The following is a 10,315-nucleotide window of genomic DNA, read 5'->3' as shown; positions in this document are numbered from 1 at the left end:
GCCTGCATGCCTACACACAAGCAGGAACACACACTCATACACACACACACACACACACACACACACACACACACACACACACACACACACACACACACACACACACACACACACACACACACACACACAAACAAACACATGCTTATACACACACACACACACACACACCCACAGTGTTGACTGCGGCGTTGTCTTAGTGGTGCAGCTTGAATGACTACGTGGGCCGCTAGCCTAATTGCTAATCTCTTCTTTGAGGACAGTGTTATATTTCATTAGCTCCATTAGCAGCCATGCTATCGCCCTGCTAATGAGTGGGTGTGGATGAAACGGCCATGCCTAAAGGCATGCAACAAACAAACAGGCAGACAAGCAGACCGAAAGACCGACAGACCGACAGGCCGACAGAAAGACAGACCGACAGAGGCTGATGCTGCATACCGATTAAACACAACGTGGCATAATCATCAGGTCTGAGAGGATCAGAACCACAACCGGGACCAGGTCTAGAGCCACACAGTCTAGCGACACACAGTCTAGTCTAGCGATACACAGTCTAGGCTAGAGACCCCAGTCTAGTCTAGAGACCCACAGTCTAGTCCAGGGACCCCCAGTCTAGTCTGGAGAGTCTAGTCTAGAGAAACAGTCTAGTCTAAAGACAAACAGACTAGTCTAGAGACCCCAAGTCTAGTCTAGAGACCCCCAGTCTAGTCTAGAGACCCCCAGTCTAGTCTAGAGACCCCCAGTCTAGTCTAGAGACCTCCAGTAGCAGGGGGGAGAGAGAGAGACAGACAGTCATGAGAGAGTGTCAATCAGTCATCCTCGTTATCCGGACAGATATTCCCCCACCTGGGGCTGAAGACTGTTCCTCCACCTCTGCTGACGTAGAGGTCAGCGAGGAGCAGGTTGATGGAGAGGGTAGAGGAGAACACGATGGAGCCACCACCAGGCCTCCACCTCAGAGGGTGGAGGAGAACAGCCACCACCAGGCCTCCACCTCAGAGGGAGGTTTTGGGGAGGGTAGGGGGGTGTTCTGGCTCGGGGTCGACCCAGAGAGGGGGGGGGTCTGGCCCAGCTGCAGCCGAGCGCTGAACCCATTGGCATTCCGGAAGGCCCCTAGTCCGAGCTCTCCAGCGCTGAAAGGCCCGCGGCCGGCCGGCCTTCTGGAGGCACAACCCCACCAGCCTTCACTCCCATCCCCCCGCCCCGCTCCAGCCTGAGCCACCATCACGGAGTCTGGTCAGGTTCCAGTCTGGGTCCCAGGGCGCAGAGACAAGGCCTCACACGCCCCCTCTACAGCTGCCGGCCTCGGCCCTGAGACGGCCGGCGCTACACGCTCCGAATAAATGAATACCATCGGTGAACACGCACACCGTGATCTAACAAGGCTTAGTCTGAGTACATCTGATGGAGGACGGGCTTATCCTTCAAGGCCTGACTGAGTGGCTAATTCAACAAACTAATTCACCTTACTGACTGACTGACTAATTCATCTAAATACTTGAACTTACTGACTGGCTAGCTAATTCAACTTGCTAATTAATCGGACTGATTCACCTTACTGTCTGGTGGGCTGGCTAATTCAAATAACTAATTCACCTCACTGACTGATTGGCTAATTCATCTGACTAATTCACCTTACTGACTGGTGGGCTAATTCATCCGACCAATTCACCTCACTGACTGGTTGGCTAATTCATCTGAATAATTCACCTTACTGACTGTTGGCTGGCTAATTCCACAAACTACTTCCCCTGACCGACTTTAACTGAAGTATCAGACCGATCCGTGGCCTTGTATATAATTAATGTTCTATCGATCAAAGTAATTACAATAACAAATCTGTGGAAGGAGAGGCGGACCGAGCCAATGATTTCCTCTCACCGTGTTCTTCAGCAGCATTCTGCCCACAACACTTACCCTCGCTTCTTTATTCACCGCCGTTTGTACGTCTGTGATTTCCCTGTATTGCCCCCATCCATCACCCTGACAGCCAATCAGGTGAGGGGCATGTCAACCAATCAGGTGAGGGCACAGCCCATCTCCGGAGCCCCCCCTTGTGGGAGGCTGAACAGCATGAGGGGCCCAGCGGGGGGTCTCCATGGTAACGCTGGACCGGACGTGTGATGACAGCTCGCCTTCACGGCGGTCCTGACAAGGGCGTCAGGTCCCGCCCCCCTGAAGGGTCCCGCCCCCAACGCCATCGCGCATGATTTACCGTCTTCTCTGATGAACAGTGCCCATGCCCCCGCCCCCCCCCGGTCAGTAATCACCGCACAATCACGTCGCGGCGCCGCTCAACGCCTCGTCTCATCACCCCCCCCTCCCTCTACCACCCCGCCCCCCCCCCCCCCCCCCCCCCCCCCCCCCCTCCTCCTCCATCACCGCCTCCTCGCCCACACTCAAGGGCAGCCGCGCTCCCGCCCTGATGGGTGGAGGGGGAAGGGCGGGGGGAGGGCGAGGGGCAGGGAGGGGGGAGCGAGAGGGGAGTGAGGGGGGAGGTCCAATCATGTGACTTCATCAGGAGCTATTATCAACGGGGTTCTTTCTGCAACATCTGCTGCGAGGTCGTCCATCACGCGCTGTCGACGGGAGGGGACGGGCCGGGGGTGAAGGCTCTAAGTACCGCGCGCAACGCAACGCACGCAGCACCGCTACAAACAGCGGCGCTACACGCACGCCACTACACACTACCCGCCACGCGCACACAACGCACGCCGCTACACGCACGTCCACACACACGCAGGTACACATCCCCAAACCTCCGCCAGAGGACTCAATCACACAGGTTCAGCGTCGCTATGGCGATGGAAGCGTGAGCCCGGGCCGGTGGAGCTGTGATGAGGACGCACTGCGAGGTGTGCTCAGCGGCTGACCTAAGTCACTGATGAAGCAGCGATGTAGGGCCCCTCCGGACAGACCTGCAGTACGAGAGGTGGGCCGGGGGGCGGGGGATGGCCAAAAGGTTCTGCGTTTGACTCCCAACCTCCACAGCCTACCGGCAGGTTCCCAGAGCAGGAAGCCCTACCGTACCGTACCCCCCCGCCCCCCCTCCCCGACAGAGGAGCCGTTAGGCTCCGGGGCTCCCAGGTCGACCTCATCACACCTCCTCTGGTCCCCACAGCTGCCGTCGGGTCGCTGACCTCCGAGGAGCAGATAGATCATCTCCGCGACGTTTAGTGAAGGCGTGGCGTGCGGCCTCCGGCGCCACGTGGGGTTGGCCCCGCCGACGTCAGCCCAGATGCTAACGGTCGCGGCGCTAATGAGCAGATCCTCACCCCGGGTCAGACCGCAGCTCCTGCTAGTCGCTTTGAAGATTGTTTACCTTCCCCGCTGAAGCGCAGGAGGTTCCGGATCCATCCCCCCCCCCCACCATCCCCCTCTCTCCCCCCCATCCTATCCCATCCTTGTAATTCAATTATTCATAACTAAGGAGCAGGTTGGGGCGCCGGTGGGAATGCGCTCACCTCGGTAGGGAGGAACAGGTGGGGGGGGGGGTCGTTGTTTACAGGGAGGAGGGGATCGAACCCACAACCTTTTCGGTAAGGGAATCCAGCTTGCCTAGCGCTAGCGTCTGTATGTGTATCAGCCGCTGAAGTAGTCTGCACAGCAAGGTGTCGTTGGTTCAACACACCACAGTACATTTTCCTCATCTTTAGTCACCCTAGAACCCTTGAGCAACGTGTTAGGCACATGGAGAAGCTTTTAGCGACTATATTGTCGAGGACCCAACAGCTAGCTAGCAGCTGTCTGGGATGAAATTTAAATGTGTCTTAGTTACATCTTAACCTGAAATACATACAACATTTGCATTACGGTAGACTATCTGAGGGGTTTTCAACCGAGTAGAAGCCACTTATTCAGTACCGGAGGTGTGTTAAAGTATGAGACCTGACCATAAGTCCTTCATAAGTCCACAGTTAGCCTCTTCTCTAGCTCAGTTAGCCTCTTCTCAACAGTACATCAGTTAGCCTCTTCCATGACTCAGTTTGCCTCTTCTTTAGGTCAGTTAGCCTCTTCTCTAGCTCAGTTAGCCTCTTCTTTAGCTCAGTTAGCCTCTTCTCTAGCTCAGTTAGCCTCTTCTCTAGCTCAGTTAGCCTCTTCTTTAGCTCAGTTAGCCTCTTCTCTAGCCCAGTTACTAGCCTCTTCTCTAGCCCAGTTAGCCTCTTCTCTAGCTGGGTTAGCCTCTTCTCTAACTCTAGCTCAGTTAGCCTCTCCTATAGCTCTGTTAGCCTCTTCTTCCAGTTACAGCTCTTTGTCGATGTCTCGCTCCACAGGCCGACAGTTTGTCGATAGCCGGCCTTCACCCCCTGTTGGCACGGAAACACTCCCGGAAGACCGGGCGGCTTTTACACGACTCTTTCTGTGGTCGGTGGGGTCAGCAGTTTTGGTGTCCCCCACTCTCACTTAAACACCCATCTGAAAGTAGGAGGGGTCAAGCGGCCTGCTGACAGCCAATCAGAGGCCAACATCGACCCCCCAGTTTCAGTGGGTTCCGGAGCGTTCTAACGGCGGCGTTTGACAGTTGGGGCCGTGCGGCAACACTCAGCAGCACTCTTACACCGTCAGGCGGGTGGAGGTGGAGCAGCGGAGGTGGAGGTGAGCCCCAGACTAGAGGAGACGTGTGGGGGAGGACGGAGGGAGAATACTGAGAGGACGGGACAGAACGGGAGAGAGAGGCAGAGAGAGGGAGAGATTCTTCACCTTGAATCCTCGCTTGCGGTTAATAATTTAGTAATATTGTGTAAAGAATCTCGCTGGAGGGAACAGACTTTAGTTTACCAGGGAAAAGCCAACACTAGCACAGCCTGCCTCCTTAGCGCTAAAGCACATTCTGGTCCACGTTTGCACCATTTAATATGTTTTTGTTAAAACCCTTTTTTAATTCTCATTAATTCCCCATACTTTCTGGAGTGACACGGTGATCTCTCTTCTGGGATTAAGAAAGTACATCTTATCGGGAAACCATGTTTTATAATCCGGTTGATTAAGATGATGAGATCCTGACTCTCTACAGACTGCTAGTCTGGTCTGACGCAGAACGCCGAGTCCTGGTGACAGCTCACGTTTAAACCTTCTAGACGTGTTCTAGAACCCTAGAACCTCTCATAGAACCCCAAAACATAATTGAGAGCTTTCCCTAGAACCCTAGAAACTCTTTTAGAACGTCCTCTGGAACTTCTCCTAGAACCGCTCCTCAAAGAAGAAGAACTTCTAGAATCTCTTTTAGACCCCTATAACCTTTCATAAAACCTCTCCTAGACCCCTAGAACCTCTACTAGAACCTTTCCTATAACCTCTCCTAAAACCATAGAACCTCTCCTTGACCCCTAGAACCTTTCCTAGTACCTCTCCTAGAACCGTTCCAAGTGCCTCTCCTACATCATTTCCTAGAACCTCTCCTAGACCCCCAGAACCTTTTTTAGAACCTCTTCCAGACCACTAGAACCTCACCTTGACTCTAGAACCTCCTTTCTAACCTCTTCTAGAACTCCGCTGCCCCCCCCCCGGTTCAATGCCATGCTGAGCGCCACGCCTCTGATCATACATGACCTTTACCTGACCTACAGCCTGCTGCTGTCGACCAGCCTGACCTTCACCAGGGACCCCCCACGGAGAGGACTTTACCCCGGGACCCCCCACGGAGGGCACTCTACCCCGGGACCCCCCACGGAGAGGACTTTACCCCGGGACCCCCCACGGAGGGCACTCTACCCCGGGACCCCCCATGGAGAGGACTTTACCCCGGGACCCCCCACGGAGGGGACTTTACCCCGGGATCCCCGACGGAGAGGACTTTACCCCGGGACCCCCCATGGAGAGGACTTTACCCCGGGACCCCCCACGGAGAGGACTTTACCCCGGGACCCCCCACGGAGGGCACTCTACCCCGGGACCCCCCACGGAGAGGACTTTACCCCGGGACCCCCAACGGAGAGGACTCTACCCCGGGACCCCCCACGGAGGAGGCTTCACCCCGGGACCCCCCACGGAGGGGACTTTACCCCGGGACCCCCCACGGAGGGGACTTTACCCTGGGACCCCCCACGGAGGGGACTTTACCCCGGGACCCCCCACGGAGAGGACTTTACCCCGGGACCCCCCACGGAGAGGACTTTACCCCGGGACCCCCCACGGAGAGGACTTTTGAGAGGACAGGACCCAGGGAGGGAGGAGCCAAGGAGTAAGGAGCCAAGGAGACAGAGGTTAGGAGCCAAGAAGACAGAACTAGGAGACCGAGGTTAGGAGCCAAGGAGAGAGGAGTAGAAGGCAGGGGTGGATGGGCAACAGGAGCTAGGGTGTTTGTGCGTCTGCGCGTGCGTGCGTGCGTGCGTGTGCGTGTGTGCGTGTGTGTGTGTGTGTGTGTGTTGAGAGAGAGAGAGAGAGAGAGAGAGAGAGGGGCATGAGGTGTGAAAGAGAGGAAGAGAGAGAGAAAGAGAGGAAACAAGAGCGGGGGGAGAGGGAGAGAAAAGAATTAAATAGTCTGAGGGGAAGAGAATAAGAGGAAGAGAGAGGGGAGAGAGAGTACGAGTTGTAGTGAGGGACAGAGGAAGAGAGAGAGCGGGGGCGAGAGAGATAAACCCAGCGGGGGGACGGCTGACCTGACACTTTCGTCTCTCTCTCAGAACGAGATTTACAGCTCCTCCTATTCCAGGGACAGAGGTGAAAGGTCAATGGCGGCCTGGGTCGGTGGCAGAGAGGTCAATGGCTTCAGTGGGAGAGAAGTTATGACCAACCCCCCCCTCCCTCTCTTTCAAACGCCCCCCGAAGGGAGAGACGGGGGGAGGAGGAGATCAAGGATGTCGAGTCAGACAGACGCACATGTTCGAAGCTGGTCTCCCCCCCCCCCCTCCTCACCCACCCTCCCCCCTCCTCACCCGGCCTCCCCACTCCTCGATAAACATGATGCAACTTCTAAATGAGGTTCACCCCAGGGGGAGACTTGACCTCCTCCCCCTCCAACACTTTCATAGTGTTATGGTTCTAGGAGGAGGACATGATGGAACAGCTCACCGTACAGGAAAGGAGGAGGAGGGGGAGACGAGAGCGATGTAATGTTTAAGTGCTATCCCCCATTACGATATAATGGCACCTTAACCGTTACCTTATAGGCTGGGTTATGTAACGTTATGCAAATGTTTAAGGTGGTAGGTCACGGGACGGGAATGGTTAAGGTACTTATAGCACGCTAATGGTCAAGGTGTTATGTTCGGCTAAAAGTTACGATTATATTTAATGCTAATGGTTAAGGATCTATGTTAAGTTATACTAATAGTCAAGGTTCTAAGTTATGTTATAGTTAAAGTTAAGGTGCTATAACTACAGTTACACTACATGTGGACATCATCTTGACGTATGCCATTTTTAGAGGTGCTATTTAATGTTAAAATGTTACCAGAGCAAAACAGAAATGTCCCCAAAATATTTGAAGATCAAACGAAAAGTGTTTAAAATTCATCTAAAGGTTCCTGAGAGAAGGATCCAGAGCGGGAGAGCGTCCCACTGTGAGGGGGCCGCGGCGGTGCTCATATCTCAGTGTGATCGTAAACTAGGCTACGTCCGAGAGGATTCCGTTTGCCATATTTCAAACTGTCGGCTCTCGGAGCGACAGCAGCTGAAAATGGAGGCTGAGCCAGATCCATCTATATTACATCCAGCAGATAGACCGCATCCAGACGGAGAGAGAGGGCCTCTGATCCAAGATAATGGCCGGCTCTTACTGCAGGGGGGAAATATCTCTTTTCAGAAACACAACATCAACAGAAGCGAAGCAAGCCTTTCAACCGCTGAGCGACGTACACACACACACACACACACACACACACACACACACACACACACACACACACACACACACACACACACACACACACACACACACACACACACACACACACACACACACACACACACACGACCTTTACAGTGCTCTTTGATGGATACTCAATTCATCGGATTCTCATTCATTGATTGGGTTTTTCTGAGCGATGCAGCTCTGTAATCGTCTTTTCATGCGCGTGTTCAAAGTGGTTCTGTTGTCTAGACTAAATCTGTTGAGAGCAGAGTGGAAAGCCTTCCTCTCTCCAGGACCTACAGGTCAGAAACCACTAGAAAAAAGAGGAAGAAGTCATAAACATAAACAAGCACAACAGAAAATCTATTTCACAACCTTTCCAAACAGTTGTGTTCCCACAGCAGAGATATAAACACCCAGTTGCGAGAATTAAGCCACAGATAAACAGAGGAGCCAGGAAACAGAACCGGCTAATTAACTCAAGGTTTCACCATTGTAGTTTTTTCTACTAACATTTTCTCATGAGAGCCTTGGTGGAATACAGAGGGACGGACAAGAGGTCAAAACATAAACACACTCACTGACACACGCACACACACACACACGCACACACACACACACACACACACACACACACACACACACATACGTACATGCTCACACAAACTGGTGCATTCACTCACACGGACACACACAAACCTCTGACACACACACACACTCACTAACACACACACACACACACACACACACACACACACACACACACACACACACACACACACACACACACACAGTGCAGGAGCCTCCCCAGGGTGCCCTCCCTCCGACAACGCGCTAGTGGCCTACCCGCAGCGGTCTTAAAGCCCTCAGCGCTGCTCCGACGCCGCGATCGCAGGACGCCGCGGTCGATACCATCGATCAGGTCTCTGAGCCGATGCATCGGGACGGATGTCAGCAAAGGTTAACTGTCAGGGCGAAGCTACCCCCCCCCCCCCCCCCCGCTAACAGGGAGCCGCCGCCGCGGGACGCTAGCCCCCCGCTGTTAGCCAGCGCTGGGGGAGAAGGTCAGGAAGCACCGCGCTGCTGAAGGCCCTACTGTATGTCAACAACCTCGTTGGTAGACACTGGGGTCTTTAGAACGTTTAAACACTTCTTTCAAAAGATGTTTACGATAAAATCTGTTCAGACAAACGCCAAAGATATGATACAAACAAATACAACCCTCAGTGCATCGCATACCTATTGTTTTGTACGTATCTTACACATTTGGGTATGTATCATGTACATTGTGTACAAAGCATGGTTGAACGTAGCAAGGACGTTGTTGGTTAGCATAGTGTGCTCTATACATAGCGCGTGTGTTCCATACGTAACGGGTGCGTTCCATAGTGTGCGTCACTCTCGCAGGCTCTGAGCAGGAGCAGTGTGTGAGCAGTGGCGGTCGAGTTCACCGTGTCTACACACACCCTCGCTGGCCGGTATTTGGCAGCCGGCCGACGGCTTGGCAGTGCGTCTGGCTGGGCGAGACATGAGAGGCGCGCGGAGAGGAGGAGCGGGGAGCAAGGGCGCAAGGGCGGCCCGCGACTTAAAACCCGTTTGAAGTCTGCGCAGCTCTGCGCGCGGAACTCCATCCTTGGCAGCGGAGAGTGGAACGAAAGAGCGCTCCTCGTAAATTCATAATCAAACACTCCCTGGAACGGGAAGAAGCAATGCAGACGAATAAACTGATAGAATGTACAAGGGACGGGGTCTACATTTGTGTTGATAAAAATATAACAATAGACAGCTTTTATAGGACGCCAAGTGGGAAGGCTTTAAAAGTTGGAATACAGTCTCATTCAAACACAGAAGTACACGTACACATACGGACACACACACACACACACACACACACACACACACACACACACACACACACACACACACACACACACACCAATCTGGCGATAAATCAATTGTTTAATGCCAGCTCCAGCGGCCTGGATGGCTAATTTTACTGCAGTGTAATTGGCCGGGGGCTAATGCTGGCAGCTCGTGCCACGTGCTAATTAGCTGTTTGACTAGCGTCTGACCACAGCAAAGATAATTGTTTCTACTGAAGCCGTTCACATAAAGCTCTATATAGTACGGCTCTATAGATTATGAGTACGGCACTATAGGAACAACAGCCGTATCTCTCCCAACACACATGCATGGCCTCTTGTTCAAACACATACACACATGATCACAGACACAAATGATCACACACACAGGATCACAAAGATGATCAAAGACACACACACACACACACATGATCAAACAGTCACCCACAATCACACACACACACACACACGATCTCACAGTCACCCACCAATACGGTTACAGACAGACACACAATCACAGATAGACACACACACACACGATCACACAGACACACACACATGCTTCTCTCGCTCTGACAAACACACGCACACAACACAAGTAATACCACGTAAGCGGGTACACAATTGTGATTGCAACGGTTAGGCGTTGAAGTGATTGAAT

This window comes from Gadus morhua, chromosome 8 (assembly GCF_902167405.1).
Source record: "Gadus morhua chromosome 8, gadMor3.0, whole genome shotgun sequence".
Classification (NCBI taxonomy): Eukaryota; Metazoa; Chordata; class Actinopteri; order Gadiformes; family Gadidae; genus Gadus; species Gadus morhua.
This window is presented reverse-complemented; position numbering follows the sequence as displayed.